We start from the raw sequence: 16,962 nt of genomic DNA on the forward strand, positions 1-16,962 counted from the left end.
GGCCATATGCGATGGCCAGGGCATTAGACTGAATGTGTGTGCTGTCTGCCCTGGAAGCTATGATGATTCTGATATATGGCTTCTGACACAGCTGTACCACACCTTTGCTAATATGGACATCCCCTACAGTGTCCTAGTGGGGGATGCTGGGTAACCACTGGTGTCGTGGCTGATGACACCCAGCAGCAATGCACACACACCTGAACAGTCACACCATGATGAGGCAGATGCACAGGCTAGACATGTAATTGAGCATGTGTTTGGGATGCTCAGTTCATGGCTCTGGTATCCGGACACATCCGGTGGAGCCCTGCAGTATTCACTAGCTACATGCACACAATTTGTTATGGTATTTGCTATGCTACACATTCTGATCCTGCAGGAACTGTTGCTGCAGGAACAGCATGGGACAGGGCCACATGGCCCAACACCACTGCCAAGGCCTGTACAGGCACAGTGTGACTTGGCGAAGGAACTACCTGAGCAGGGCCCAGTCGGCAAAAGGCCATGCATGGTATGATCTGCCCTTGGCAAAGAGGCAACACAAGGCATATGCACTGATGCAGTAGGTACCCACGGATGTCCCCTCTCTGACCTGCACACAGTACAATGGATGCCAAATATGACACTACCTGTGCTCGGCCATGTATAGGAGGTGCACTGTGTGCATCCAACATAGGCAGCCCTCCAGCACCGTCCTCAGGTCCAGAACACCCCCAGGCTATGTCTATCGACCTAAAAATTGGCAGTTGTATTAGAATGTGTATTTACCCATTGCTATGGTATGTATGTGATCATACAAGAGACTTTGGTGGCCGACTGTTAGGGCAGCAGACAGTACATGTCCATAGTGGCACCGTGACATCTGTAGCACATACGGGGTCACAATGGTAGCCAGTAGTACACAGGGTGTCCTAACCCACTGCAGATTATGGGATGAACATCATGTGTGTCTGTACAGCCCACACACGTTTCATGCAGCTGGACAGGTGTGGACCAATACATACAAATGATATACAATGGCCTATGGATATGCCCAATGAATGACCCCAACTCCCAAAGACACACACACAGACTACAGCAGGCCAGGTGGTTTGATGTAGGTTGTGAAAGCTAGGACGTCCAACACCACTGTGCTGGTATTTAACGCTGGGATCTGACGTACACTGTTATCCCTCCAACTGGCAATTTAGGTAGCTCCACACACTGATATAGAGTACCTGGCATACAAGTAAAGTAGCGGCAGATGTGTACAACTGTCAGCTGTGCCCCCCATCCAACCTACACATGTGAGAGTCATGTGCACCACCCACGGTGCTGTGTAGGACTGTGGATGCAGTTGGATGTCCCCCCACACTATGCAGACATGTAGCAACTGTCAATGCCACATGACCATTAGCTACCCTGCAGACACAGCATGACACCTGTCTGTGTAGAACAGAGGGGTCGGCAACACAGTACTGACTATCTGGACATGTGACACATGCGATACAGTTGTCCATACTTGGCATGCTCACACACATGATGGTATGATGGTAATGTCAGTCGACAACATGCGTAACAGTCATACTGGGCATGCTCACACACTGACACACAGGATGGCCAGGCATGCATACACCAGTGGTCCGGACATATCTGCCAGTACATTGTATACTTTTGGATGACTGCGCTGCATGGTGTGTGTGTGTGGTCTATTGTCTGTACATATGCCATGGTCTATTGATAATTCACATGAGCTATGTGCGCAGGGTACTGCTACCAACACGTGAATAGGGCGGTTCTTTGTTTGCGGACAGACCAACGCCTTTGGATACGGACTGGGTAAGGCACATTCCAGCAGGTGGGAGCAGTTGTGCATGGGTTTGCACAGTGTTAAGCACTGCTGATCTCTGGTTACAGCACCTTTTACCCATTTAGACTCCACATTTCTTTGACAGTGCACTACTGGCATACTGGTAGACAAACACGCTTACAGCCACTCGCTCACCAAAATTTCTGCTTACATTTGTCACTCATGCTGAGTGTGTGTGATCCCTTGTGATGCATATTACATCGGACTACATGACTACAGTATTGGGTATGTCTAACCATTTGGTGACGGCAGGCATTCCACTGTACGGACTCAGCGGCCTGTCCAGTGACGTAATCATATTATATGCATGTTCCTCATATGATCTGCTCCCATCTGCCTGATACATGGGAACCAATACTCTGCAATGTTGACATGTGAATATGATTTTGTTAACGTAGCTGTCTGGCGAGTCATGCTACCGCATACCTAAGGTACGTTTTCCACCTTTCAGATTGCACGATGGGAGACTGTAGGAATAACACCTTTCCCACTTTGCATGGGACAGTCCCTCATTAGGCATATGTCATGTGATGATACTCTAGCCATTGCAACTGTCCTGATTAGGGGACATTCTCATATTCTACATGTCTGTAGTGGTTGCTTGTTACAGGTCTTGTATACCTGACATTTCTATATGTTATATGTAGTAGCATAAGCAACTTTACAGCTACTAGACTGTGCTTTGATTTGTGCTGATATGTATATTGCTGTACTATGCATGGCTGTAGGTATGTTCTGCCTTGGTACGTCTGACATTTCTACAGAGCAGGTCCCGCTTTGGCCATTCAGAATGGTGGCGGCCCTATAGATCATATATGTAGAGCTATCACATGTGTCAAGGCAACACATACCCACAGCCAGTTGTAAACTGACTACTTCCACGGTTTGCATACGTTAAGGTTAGTCTTGTAGCATTATAATTGCTAATACTGTTTCCTATTACATGTAGCTGTTTCTGATACAACAAATTAATTTCTGACACCACTACACACAATATATGGCCTCCTTTCCCGAACTCACAGGCCATGTGCCATAACATTCATTTTGTAGGACACAACTGCCCAGACGGGTGTGTCACTCAAAGGCATACGGGTGTGGAACCTCATCTATTATGCTATCATCTACCTGAGGTGGTCATCAAATTATGCACTTTCTGTCACTAGCAGACCTCACATACCAATGGGGGAGAATGAACACTGTATCAGGAACACTGCATAACACACTGTGGGACACATGTAGACGATTGGTTCTATTAACCAGACACATTGACAGTCACAGAGCATATGTATTCATTCACATTTGTCAAGGTACATGCCGTTTATGACTCATACTTGTTGTCATCTGTCATTACCTGTATTCCGCCCCCTGTCCACCTAATATCACTAGTTCTGGAAGTGTTTATTTGGACTTTGTTACATTCTGATTCATAACTATGGACGTCCATGCTAATTGGGTACACGGCACTGATTTGGTCTCTATGTATTCCCCCGATGGTTTACAGAATATCCGGTAGATGTGCTCTTCAGATTTGGGACGTATAGGTATCTGCCATGCCCACATAGGAATATTAATAACTTCAACTGGGCGGGCCTACTACATCTCTGCCAACCAGCAACTGCAGACTTAAGCCCATTATTGCATACCCATGGTCCACCTACCTTCCACCCCTCTACAGCACTCATGACATATACTTACTGTGAGCACAGCTGGGGTATGAGCACACCCCTACACATTGCCCACTCTCCCCATCTTGGGACACATGTACGTTTTGTCAACCCATGTATTATCACACTTGCACAAACTACTGTTCCATGTACACTTACATCCTGCTCGCATCTATGACAACAGGTTGACACATACACTGACTTTCTGGGGTCCCGCAAGGGACACCGTTATCCATGTTTAAAGTGTAGACCTTGCAGATCTCTCCCACTGCTACTTTCCTGCTGGTGTTTTGGACAGCAGCAGTGTAGTAATCTTTATTGCCTGTCTGTATGTCTGACCGGCCTAGCTGGGTGGTGTGGGGGGTACAACGTTTATTACTGGACCTCCCAGTCACATATGCCCGGGCTGTATATATGATACCCCTAATTGCTGTAAAGTAACCTAGTTATGTACATGTGTATATCTACAATGACATATTTGGTTTGTGTGTATATGTATATATCAATACCTATACCCGTTGTTTGTGTATATATATCTATCTATATATATCTGTAGTATATCTTTGTTGTGTGTGTGTGTGTGTATATATATATATATATATATATATATATATATATATATATATATATATATATATCTGTATAAATGTATATGTGTATATAAATATATATATATACACTTTTATCTATATATACATCTGTATGTCCATTAACCTATACATTTCCCGGACATAGACACTTACACATGCATATTGGGTTTTATCTCTGCTTCAACAGCATACTATTGCCTTAGTCATTATGACACCGACACTTCACTCCGGTGAACTTGTGATCAGTATACTGCAAGTTATACAGTGGACAGATGTCGCACGTTTTTCATGTCTGGGGTGCCGCTGATAAGTGTGATGTGATACAGTGTCATTCAACCTATTACTGGTATGCGCAGCCTGTTATTACTGCTACTGTGTTTGTTTCTGTGCACATTCATATTATTAATGTTAATAGAATGAGTGTTTGTGTTACTGAGATTGTACGTCAACATACTGATGTCTGCATGTAGTTGTGTCTTTCTGCTTTTCCCGGTTTGGGGTTGTCACAGCAGAACTCTGTTCCGCTCATGGGTGGCATTTAGGTTTTATGTGCCAGGCTGCCAGCCCTGATGCACAACGTTCGACAACGATACACCCATTCACGCATGTCTCCATGCAGATGATGCTCTATCTGAGAATCGCACCTACGTACTAGCTGACCTCCACAGGCCACTCCATTGCAACCGACGCAACATACCCTAGCACTCCTGTGTCCATAATCGCATATCCATAGTTTCTCCAGCACACCCGTGTTGAGTTTCCACGCATACCAGCCATTATACACCTGTTATCGCAGCCATGACACACCTTTACACATTGCCCTCGCCAGAGCGTTGGGGCCCTACACACATTTTGTTCTGCCTCATGTATTCACAGGCTCACCATCCATTCATATTTGCACATACGTGCCTTTCCTGGTGTTATGGATTACGAACGATTTGCGGGTTACAAGTGTAGGTGGTCGCAACATGTACTACATTCCGTCTGTATATAATGTTGATGTAGCACTTCAACGATGTTATGGCCACTGGTATAACCCTGCCTCTGGTGTGAATAGCGGTGCTCTACTCACACTTGTGCAGCTTTATCTGACATACGCTGCGAGCACTTTATAATTCCTTACTTGCTCTAGATTCCCTTCACAACCCTTATGTTTGCTTTCATCTTTCGGTGTTCATTACATATATATATATATATATATATATATATATATATATATATATATATATATATATATCTATAGATATATATATGTATATATATATATATATATATATATATATAGATATATAATTGCATATTTCTGTTATGTCTGTGGATATTTATCTATACACACATCTATCTATCTATCTATCTATCTATCTATCTATCTATCTATCTATCTATCTATCTATATATATAAAAGTTACAGCTGTCCAAGACAACATACATTTGCTATGTTACAAGCTGCGTACACCCGCGCAGGCGCACTTGCATCTACTTATTCTGAGTTACATATGTTTACTGCCACTTCTTTGGGATTACATGTGCATTATTCCTTATGAAAGTACCACTTTGATTGATGAAATCCGGTTAACGGCCCCATGCGAGACACCCGGTCACCTTTACATGTATAAATGTTGGCTTTACAGCACAGAGGCATTCATTGCACAATTAATATGTGTTATAGTCATACTTGAACCGGGAATGGCTTTACGTTAGGTGGATGCTCTAACCACTACACTATTGTTGTTCTGCCTCATTTATATGTATACCCATGGTTCATAGCTACTCTGACATACGCCTCACCGCTTCCCTTACACAGTAGACATCCATTCTCCTGCTGGGAAAAACCGCAGTACTACACTTCAGACATTCCCTGTTTCCTACTGCTCTGGAACTGTGCTGCATGTCTACTCACTCCAAGGATATTCAGAACTCCTACACTTATAGTCCTCGCACATATGCGTGTTTGATTGTCAGGGTGTTCATGTGCTGGTCCATGTTTAGGCTTGTCCGACTGGTGACTAGAACTGCCCTCACGCTGTTCAAATATCAGATGTAGCACATGGACAGAGTTAGTCCAGGTTTTAACATTCTACCTGTATTTACAGGCGCAGTTGTTTGGGCACATCTGACCACATTATTAGGTCGGCGCTACATAATATAGGGCGGGGAGTGGTTCCACTACATAATACAGGGTGGGGCGGGGTTCCACATGTTTCCCTTCACATTTGACTATTTCATTCATTTATAGATACAATGAATATTATTCTGGACATCAGTTATAAATTCAGTACAGGTATGCAATATTCCTGTCAACAGATGTGACAGTTGGTTGGTCTACATATGTGTACGGACCTCTGTAATACTTGGGGACTAGTTTCTACAGTGACAGGCACAAGGCTATGGCAAATCAGGGACAATAACAGACACTTTTACCATATTAGTACTATTAACTTGGAACGTGTTGACAGATTCGTATTACTACTAATTTTCTGCAGTTAAATGCGTCTATTACTCTTCATTGTTGTAAGTAGTCATTCTCATTCAACACCTTTCCTCCAAAGGTCACTGGCTTTGTGAGTGATTAAGAGGCTGGCCAGTTATTGTGCGAATGCTCTGACCATTGGTAGGGTTGACACATTGTCATATGTACAGGTTGGGATATATTCTGGGGACACCAGATTGTTTAGGCCAACACATACCCACGGTCAGTGCAGGTTTAGAACATTCATTAGTTTCCTAGCTGTGAGCCTATACCTTTAGCACTTTAGTTGTTAGTCTGTTTCTTGTATGAATTATGTATTTTCTATCCTGATGTGACCGCTTTAGGCAACTGTTACATGCAGTATGATACATAGTTATTTCCTACAATCACAGGACATTTGGCATTGTATCATTGTTGGTCAGGACACACCTACCCACACAGTAACTGTCCCTCACACAGTGGATCAGGGGGTATCCTGTTTACGTCAGTGCCTTCAGCACTCTTTTTCCATGTGCCACTATGCGAATGTATGCAATATATTCTCTCGATTATTCGTGCTGGGACACGTGCATCACGGGCAGGTGTTTGATCCTGGGTAGTAGGTTCTGCATGACCATCTAGGGCTGGACAGTCTCTTGCACCACTACTGCACATTCCAACTTGTGTCCAGATGTCTACAGGACTGGACATCATGTCTTGATACCCATTCTAATGTTTACACAGGTTATTTATCCCATGAGGGATATCCAAAAATTTAACAAGACCGATACCGACCATTCTTCTGGCGTTACGAAAATGTGTTGGGGGTTTTACATGCAAGGGATACATAGTTTGCAATCCTGAAACTGCCTAGGATGACACTACCTACTACATATGAGTAGTGGTCACTATGTGTAGATGTGGCTGCGCCAAACTAGTAGGTAGGCCAAGTATGGCTGGATTTGGTGGACGTTCAGGTAAGGAGGCGGGTTGTGTGCTGTGGATGGGATGCTGGGTATTCCATTATGCATCCAGGTGTGTTGCATTTGATTTGGCCAGTTCTGTCAGGACCAATCTGTGGGTATGTGCCGGTGACATTTCTGTACATTTGTATCGCACATTTTAATATTCATATGTTTGTGGGATTGTGTTCTACAGTATGGCCTGTCTGGTTGTATTGCAGATGTGTATACATGTTCTTTGTGTTTCTTTCTGCTTCACCCGCTGCTCCCTCATACTCCTCCAGTTCACCTATTCTGCATACGACACAGTCTCACCTTTGAGGATTATACCATTACCCCCCCCACACACACACACACACACACACACACACACACACACACACACATATCCTGATACTTCATCCATCACTGCTTTGGCTGATGGCCCATGACACGGTCAAGGTAATACATTGCATACACTACATATGTCAGGTACCTGTATGGTTGTGTAGACTACCCTGGCATGTTTCACCTTCCACATGCTATACATCACGCACATAGGTACACGCCCATACTTAACTTTCACGACATGGTTGGTACACCCGGGTAATACCCGTTCAACTGTGACACATCCTGACAAGTATGGCTTGGACCGCAGATGTGCGGATTTTGGCCGACTGTTCTGATCATTGGTAGGATGCCACCTTTTCCTATGTCCAGGATGGGATATATTCCGGACACATATCCGATTGTACTGGACAACACGTACCCACAGTCAACGCTACGGATAATACTGTTCCTTTAAGCCTGCATGTTGCCTTATTGTTGTAGCAGTTTATATGCTCCTTCTGTTTCGTTTACATGCTTATTCTATTTCCTGTCATATATGTATGTTAAATACGGACATACCTATTGTATGTGACTATTACATGCATTGTGGGATATAATTCTGTCATACGGTCGCTAGATATTTACATTTATCGTGGTTTTGTTATGGACACATCTGCCCAGCTGTGTACTCTCCCTCACAATATGGGTCAGCTGGTGACCCTGACCATTGGGCTGGACGTACCTATTGGCGGCACGCTAACATGATGCATTTCACTTCCACTTGGTATAACTATCTACACTGTGTTGGACTATGGGCACACGGTTTTCAATGTCATTTGTTCGAGGGATAGGGACCCGTTATTCCCTACCATGCATTTGTGTTTGCTTCTTCATTTTGTGTTCGCAGGAACTGTCTTGCATGCTTTGCATACGTTTCAGTATCCACGGACACTGACAGATGTGATTACTATTGCTTGCAAATTGTTATATGCAAGCATTTTAAGTTGCACGTCGACAGCTGACATTTCCACGCCTCCGTGCGGCACTTCAACATGCCCTATGCACTCGCGCTCCTTTCCTATGCACGTGGCTGTGGCGGCAGCGCGCCATCATTAATATGCATTTGGTGCTACTGCGTCATCTTCACGCCACACGGTCGGCACAAGCCTAACGCCAGCCTTGCGCCGAGCTTTATGAATCCCAGGGGTAGAAAACTCCATTTCTATATGAAATAATGATCAAAGCAAGACTAAAACTTGTATTTAAATATTCTCATTAAATCCAACTTAAACCTTATATTACTTGTATTTATATTTGTTTGAAACTAGCCTCAAGTAAGGGCCAAAGCCTTACATTTTAAAAAAGGCAAAATATAAATATGATCATTAATACAGGTGCTTTGGATGCATTTAACCTTAGTTGCCATTGGATCTCTTTATCTTCTAATAGTACTCATTCATCTCCACCCCTCAGATTGAAGCTGACTTGTTCTAAAATGCCAAATTGAAATCCTGAATAGGAAGAATTGGATTGCAAGTGATTGTATAGGACACTATTTTCACATTTTTTCTTGCTGTCATATGTGTGTTCATAGATGTGTCTTAAAGTCCTATCTGTTTTGCCAACATAAAATGACAGACAGTCACGACACTTTGCTAAGTACACCCCCCTTCATAGAATAGTTACCACCTTTAAAAAAGATCTTACGTTTGATAACATTTTCCAGTTGTATAGATTCAACATCCAATATATAACAACATTGTTTACAAGACCCATATCTACTAGTTTTTCTTCCCGCACCCTCTTCCACCAATTTATTGTTGGCATTGCAATGAAATCTAGCCTTAAAATTAAGCCCTGTTTTGTATACAAACTTGGGATGTGGACCACCTACTCCTAATATCTCCAGGTTAGCCTTAAATATATTCCAATTCTTATTGAAAACTTCTTTAATATTCCTTAAATGACTGCCATACTGCAATATAACAGCCCTTTCATATTTGCTATTATCTAAAGTATCCTTCTCAATAATGGTTTGCAGTGAAAGCCCCACTGTGAGGTAACCAGCCATTTAAGTTCCTGTATAAAGGAATCAGGATTCCCCCTTTATAAAAACATGTTGCCAATAACGTCCATCTCCTTAACCATGTCATCAAAAGCAGAGGTCATTCTGGCCGGTCTAATCATTTGTCCCTTGACAATACTCTTTTTTTGTTTGAATGAATGACAACTTGAAAATTCTCAATAGGAATTGGTGAAAGTGAGTTTCCTATATATATATTGGATTTGAAACCTTTCCCCGTGTTTTCAATAAATGTATCCAAAAAACTAATACCTACTGGATTACTGTCACATGTAAATTTCAAAAAGGATGTGGTCTGATGTAAATAATCAATAAAATTCTTCATATCCTGCTTGGCACCACTCTGTAAAACAAAACTATCATCCAAACACCTGAGGTAGAAATTAATATTTTCCTTATATGGACTATTGAAAACATACATATTCTCCCAATCAAGGAGAACCATATTAGCAAAAATAGGGACACAATATTCACCCATGGAGACCCCTTTGATCTGTTTGTAGTGTTCTCCTTCATAAAATATAAAACTATTGTCTAAAACCAAACTCATAAATTCAACTAACTATATGGTTGATTTTACCATTCTCAAAGTCAAAATAATAATTAATACTGTTGAAAAACATATCTAGGCCCTGATCTTTGGGTATACAAGTATACAAACAACTATGTTGACCGTCAATAAAATTAAGTCTTTTTTCCAAATTTCTGATTTCAAACAACTCAAAAAGTCCCAGAAATCAATCAATAAGTGGTTCACCTTAGTATAGATAGGTTTGAGCCATCTATTACCACCCCAAAGGGGTACATTTTGGAACTACTCCCTGAGGCCATTGGATGAAAAGGTGGATCCTGAATTCACTTATGTATTTTGGGGATCCCAAATATGATGGCCATCACTGGTTTTTCAACCCTGAGGAATGCATAAGTAAACCCATCAATCCTTCCGTCAATCATATATTCCTCAATATATGAATCTACACGTTGATAAGCTATATTGATTTCATTGAGAGATACTGAGGAATAAGTTTCAGTATCTGACAATATCTCCAACATAGTATGGTAGTAGTCTAAGGCTTCAAATAAAACAATTCTGCCCCCCTTCTCTGGTTGCATAATCCTTAAGGTTTTTTCATTACTCAACTTCTGTAACAGGCTGTATTCATCCTTGTTCAAGTTATATCTAACTCTCCTATTGTTCAAATACTGGACCTGTAACTGATACAGGTCCTCAATAACAGCCTCTTCAACAACAGAAAGAATAGGATGCATGGGTAGATTAAAAACACTCTTCCTTCTGATTTAATTATCTGAAACATGCCCTACTATGTTTTCATCCTTTTTAAAATATAATGCTAAATTAAGTTTCCTGAAATATAATTTAGTCTCAATCAATGTGTCCATCAAATCAAAGGTCCTAGTAGGAATATACTTCATTCCCTCACTAAACAGAGAGAAGTGTTCCTTGGTAATGTCACAGTTGGTATAATTATATATTTTGAATCCTTTATAAATATGTTCATATTGATCTGTGACCTTAATTCCATCACTTTCTATCTGTGCCAACCCAGCCTCTCTTGATAATATTGGTATTCCCTGAAATTGACTTTTTGACCCGGGTCTACAGGGTAACCCTCCCTATAGTAGTAACCACCCGATTCATTTTTTGAAAATTTTCATTGTAGTTTGTTTGTCTTGACCTGCCATTATTATTGTAACCCCCTGGGTCTCCATTTCCCATTACTGGGTTCATATTCTATAAAATCTCTTTTATTGTTGGGCTTCTTCCATCGATAAGCCTGCTTATTCTTGTAATGATTAGTATCCCTCTCTCTCTTTCTATTTATATTAACATGCAGTTTGGCGCATTTTTACTCACAATATCAAACTGTTTGTGATAAAATAACTCCCATTGTGCAAATAACAAGTCCCCCCAATATCCGCATCTTTCTTTTCCGCTTCCTATTTTCCTGTCATTGTGCTTTATCAACAATTTCATAAATTCAAAACCACATTTGTCAATAAATACTGTAAATTCATCCTTTACATCATCATTCATGTCTAAACCTAAGGGTATCTTGAAGAATCATACCCCCTTCAGTACAATGTGTAATTCAATACATTTTTTGAAATATGCATTATCCACCTGTAAGGATTTTATTTTGAACAATTTTTTACTAAACAACATAATAAGATCCCTCAATGAATCATAAATGGGTCTATATGACCCATAATTAATGTCCCTAATACAGTCATTGTTGAAAATAAATCCTTCTGCAATAAATTGTTAAAAATTAGGAGGTCTAATGTTCAAATACTCAAATCCTTCATGCACATTTTGACTGTTGTTGTTAAAATGTACCTTTTGTCCTGGGTTGTCCATTGTACCATCACAATTGTTTCTAGCACCTTTGTTGGAAGCCCTGGCTACTGCATAAGTCTTTTTAAGCTTGGGCTTGGCTCCATCCTAATAAAATATTTCCATATCCTTATTGGTAATATCAAGCATTGCCGGTACCGAATTTTTTTTATTTGTTTGATAAAACAGCTTCCTTACCCATCGACTGGGCCTGGAACAAACCTTCCAAGTCCTCCTGACAAGAACTAGACCAGATGTTGGCTTCCTCATTTGATACTTCCTTTTATTTGTCACCAGGAGTTACCGGAACCTCCGGACCTGCCATATTGGATGGCACTGCAGTCAGTTTTGGATGGAAAGCCCCCTCCGGCTGACTAAGTCAATAAGCAGAGTAAGCTCACCGTTGAGAATGGAAATCTCAGACTGAAGTCTTTTGAACTCCTCACACTTAACTGTAGAGAAAACAGAAGGGAAATCATCCAACAAATCCATGGACTTGAGTGAAAAAAATGAATTCAAAGGCGTTCCTTAATTCCAGCAATAATCCACTTCAAAAACAACTGTTACTGAACACAATGGTATGGTAACAACACAAACATAAACTAAAATAACAAAAAGCACCGTATATATTCTGGAGAAACATAGACTGCCACATAAAAATACCCAAATCTTTATTTGTTGACCTCTTTTGTCCACTGAACAGTGGACTTCTTCAGAACAGTCAAAATAGCAAAACCCATACCTTAAATAGTTCACATAAACAACCAATAAAATAATTAACTAATTAAAATATGTTCCTCTTAAAGCACAATGAATCGAATTCAACACTTACTGTCCATATTAAATAGCAGAAACATCAATTGTAAATAAACACTATCAAAACATAAAATATAATGCACAATACTAAAAATGTTCTATGTGCAGATGGAGAAAAACATCTCAATGGTAATGTTCCTTTGAAGCCTACATCAAAGGCCAGAAGATTGTTCAAATGATATCCATTTATTTAGTTTGATATTTCCTTTGAAGTCAATCCTATAAGGAAAAGAGAAGGAACTATTCCTTTCCATTAAAGCCAACCTAAAGGTGTCTTTGAAACCCGCTCTGAGATCAAGGGGGTATATGAAGGAAATAAATATTTCTTTTACCTTATTTGATAGTTTATCAGATACAAATGCTTCATATGCTGCTCTAGTTTTAATGGCTGTTGAGAATGGTGGACACATTTTAAGTGATTTTACATAAATTACTTTCCACTATGGGAATCGATGTTCCATTTTATATTGTTTGATGTTCCACCACTTTTGTGGTTTTGTAATAGTTTAAGTATTGGTCTTAGTCATGGGTTGAGGCTGAAATGGGTAATATGCCCTTTGTATTTTGAAGCTGTTTTTTTAGTTAAATGACTGGCAGCTGAGATGCTATCACCATAGTGTTACTTTTTTAGGTCCACTGATATGCTGCTAAGTGTTTGATAGCCTCCCTTTCTTCAAAGGTTTTGTTATCTGATTGCTTTTGTAAGTTATATGTTTGAATATTAGGTGTGTGACATTGTTTTCCTCTAGTGTCTATTGACATAATTGTAAGAGTAATCAACTTTAGATATGAGGGGTGTTGATGTTTGATTCTCAGAGGGGACACTATTTTGCTGGATTTCTGATGGCATTTGGTCATTTTGGGGGCCATCTAGATTGTTACATTCATAGGTCTGATGTTCATGGTTGCAGTGAATGTATGTATGATGATTTGGCTCTGTTGTGGTGTCTTGTTTTATTTGGATTTCTGTTAAAGTACGGTTTTAATGTTTTTAAGCCAATAGGTTCTGATAAGTTCATTTTCCGCACTGATCTACTTGATTGGAGCATGTTGTACAAAAAACAGTGGCTCATAATAGCATTTTTTAACCAATCATTTATTTAGTGCAGTGATTGGGCAGATTTAGGAAGTTAGTTTCTACTGGTTTTAGGATTACCCCCTATAATTATATGGTTACTAGTTGCGAATGTTGGAAATAATTTGGAGTGTACGATTAACAATTATTAAGGAGGTATGTCACAATTGTTTTTTGATATGAAGTGGTCTTATTTTTTATTTTTATTTTTAGAGACACAGCAGTCATTTGTTTAATGGATTGGCTGTGGGTTCTTGAGCCGATTTAGTGGCCCTCTGATAGGCCAATAAGATCGCCACCGTTTTTTCACCCCTCAGCTATGATACGTGGAAAGTAGAGTCTTTAACCATTTGCAGTACACTGTAGTTGTTTTTGAATGAATCAATGAGGTGCTCGATTGGACAATATTTTTCGTCCTTGATATTGATTGGTTGTTGTAAGAACAAGCTTTTTATAAGGTTTCATTTTTTGTTGTATAAATTTATAGGCATACTTTGTTTGAATCTTAATATGGCTAGTTATTAAGACTCATATGAATTTTAGAGTCGGCTTTCGGTTTCAGAGCCCATTGCTTTATTTTGGTTAAGTCATCCGCTCATTGGTATTCCCATTTAGTAGATGATAGGAAGTAGAGTGATGTTTTTCACCAATAGCATCAGACAGGAACTTATTTCAACAAATCATTGAAGATGCTTTTTGATTGGGGTTTATCTGACACATTTGTTTTTTATTTGTCATTACTATTCTATTGCTATTATTGCTGTGCTGTCAGGCTTCATTTCACGAGTCACTTATGATCACTTTTAAGATGGTTTTTCCAAAAAGGGTTTTTATCATATTAATGTGCAGACTGATAAAGCCACTAGACAGGCTTTTAATTAAATGTTTACTGGAATGTATTTGTAATATCTTTATGTTGCTTACACTGTAGCAAGGCCATGTTTTTATTCATGAATTACTCACAATCACTTTTTCATAAAGTCTTAAAAGGTTTCTGTTGCTGGTATGATTGTATATTATTTTTGTGTATAAGGCATATGCTGGACCAATGAATAGAATGTTAGAGTTACTTAAAAATCTATTTATGAACTTGTGGAGTGCAGTTGTTTGATTTGCAGTCCCATGTTGTGAAACTTTTATAACTAATGCAACATATATGTTGTCTTATAATGAACTATGCTAGATTTTTTACTTGATGACAAGTACATGACTTTTTGCATGTATACTGAGTTTTTTTCTTATTGGTCATTTGCTTTAGCCACAGTAGTTTACTCATGGTAGCTTCAACCAATCATGGTACTGATTTTATTGGTTTTTGATTGGATGTTAGAGGTTTTTAATTGTTTTTGATAGGGTAAGATCTATACTATTTTGTGATTGGTAGGTAAGTCTACTAAGGTTATTAAATATATACAGCTGATTTTCAATTGATATTTTAATTGTTCTTTGTTATTTATTGGATATTTTGTTTATTGCTTCAACAATATAAGGCTATGCATTAATTGTATTTTTGAATGGTCTGAAGAAGCAACCTTGTGTTGTGAAAGCGCTTACCGAATAAAAAGTATAATATTTTAATCTGGCCATGGGTCGGCTCACTAGCATTTAAATTTTTACAGTAGTAGTATCTTTGTTTTATTTGACTAATGAGCTGTTGATCCGAGTAATTGGTGTGATTCTTTGGCAATATAAATGTTGCAGAAACTTTTGTTTAACAACCCAGAAAAAAATCAGAAATATTACTATATATAACATATTATTTTTTGTGTGAGGGTTTACATGTTTGTAGAAAACGTACTTCACATTTTTGACCTATGTGTGTCTTCTCTGTCATCAAGAATAGCTTTCCCATCTGGCATCACTCTGAATGCTGTACTGTTGCAACATGCTTCTCTAGAGTTAACAGAACTAGACTGTGGACATATTGGGCTCGATATGCATTATACTGAATCAGGCCCCTGCCAACCCAATTTCCATAAACACCATTCAAACGTATTATTGTACATACTATTTTCTTCTTTACCTTTACAATTATTGCAGACATGTGGACTTCATTTAAAACTTTATTTCAAACTTTACAGAAAAAATACTACCATCCAACTCATTAGACTACAAGGGACATGCTGGGACTCATACTCAAGTAGCATATATTAAAGTATTAATTAGCGTCTATGTGAAGGGTGCAGTAATTCAAAATATAAATAGGAAATGCATTTGCTAACGGCTTGGGAGACCCTACTGGACCCACTCATCCCTTTTCAGGAGCAGCTCAGGAGTACTATGTGGTGAAGTTAATAGAAGGCAAATAAAGGCTGAGGGAATCAAACCATGTACTACAGGAAGCAGCCTGACTCATCTGCACTAAGTGCTAGCCCAAACACAGTGTATTTCACACCTGTATTTCTGCAAAAAAAATCAAGCTAAATTAAACTCAAAGTCATGTACCAAAAAGTAGGCTTTGCAGTTGGTGTGTAAGATTAAGGCTCTTGCCTAAAGGAGCAGGGCTTGAGCCTATGGGCCTCCAGATAAGTCACTTACTAAAATAGATATGCCCTCCAAAGTGGGCATGTTACACACACACATGCACACATGCATGCACACACACACACACACACACACACACACACACACACACACACACACACACACACACACACACACACACACACACACACACACACACACACACACACACATACACACACACCCTACAATTTGCTGTAGGTCTGATATAATTTTTAAAAAAATCTGGTACTACAGGCCTGCTTCACTCCTAAAGTGCCCTTTTTGGGAAATAGATAGTAAT

The sequence above is a fragment of the Protopterus annectens genome, chromosome 2.part1, assembly GCF_019279795.1.
Source record: "Protopterus annectens isolate FY-2018-M chromosome 2.part1, PAN1.0, whole genome shotgun sequence".
NCBI classification, from domain to species: Eukaryota; Metazoa; Chordata; order Ceratodontiformes; family Protopteridae; genus Protopterus; species Protopterus annectens.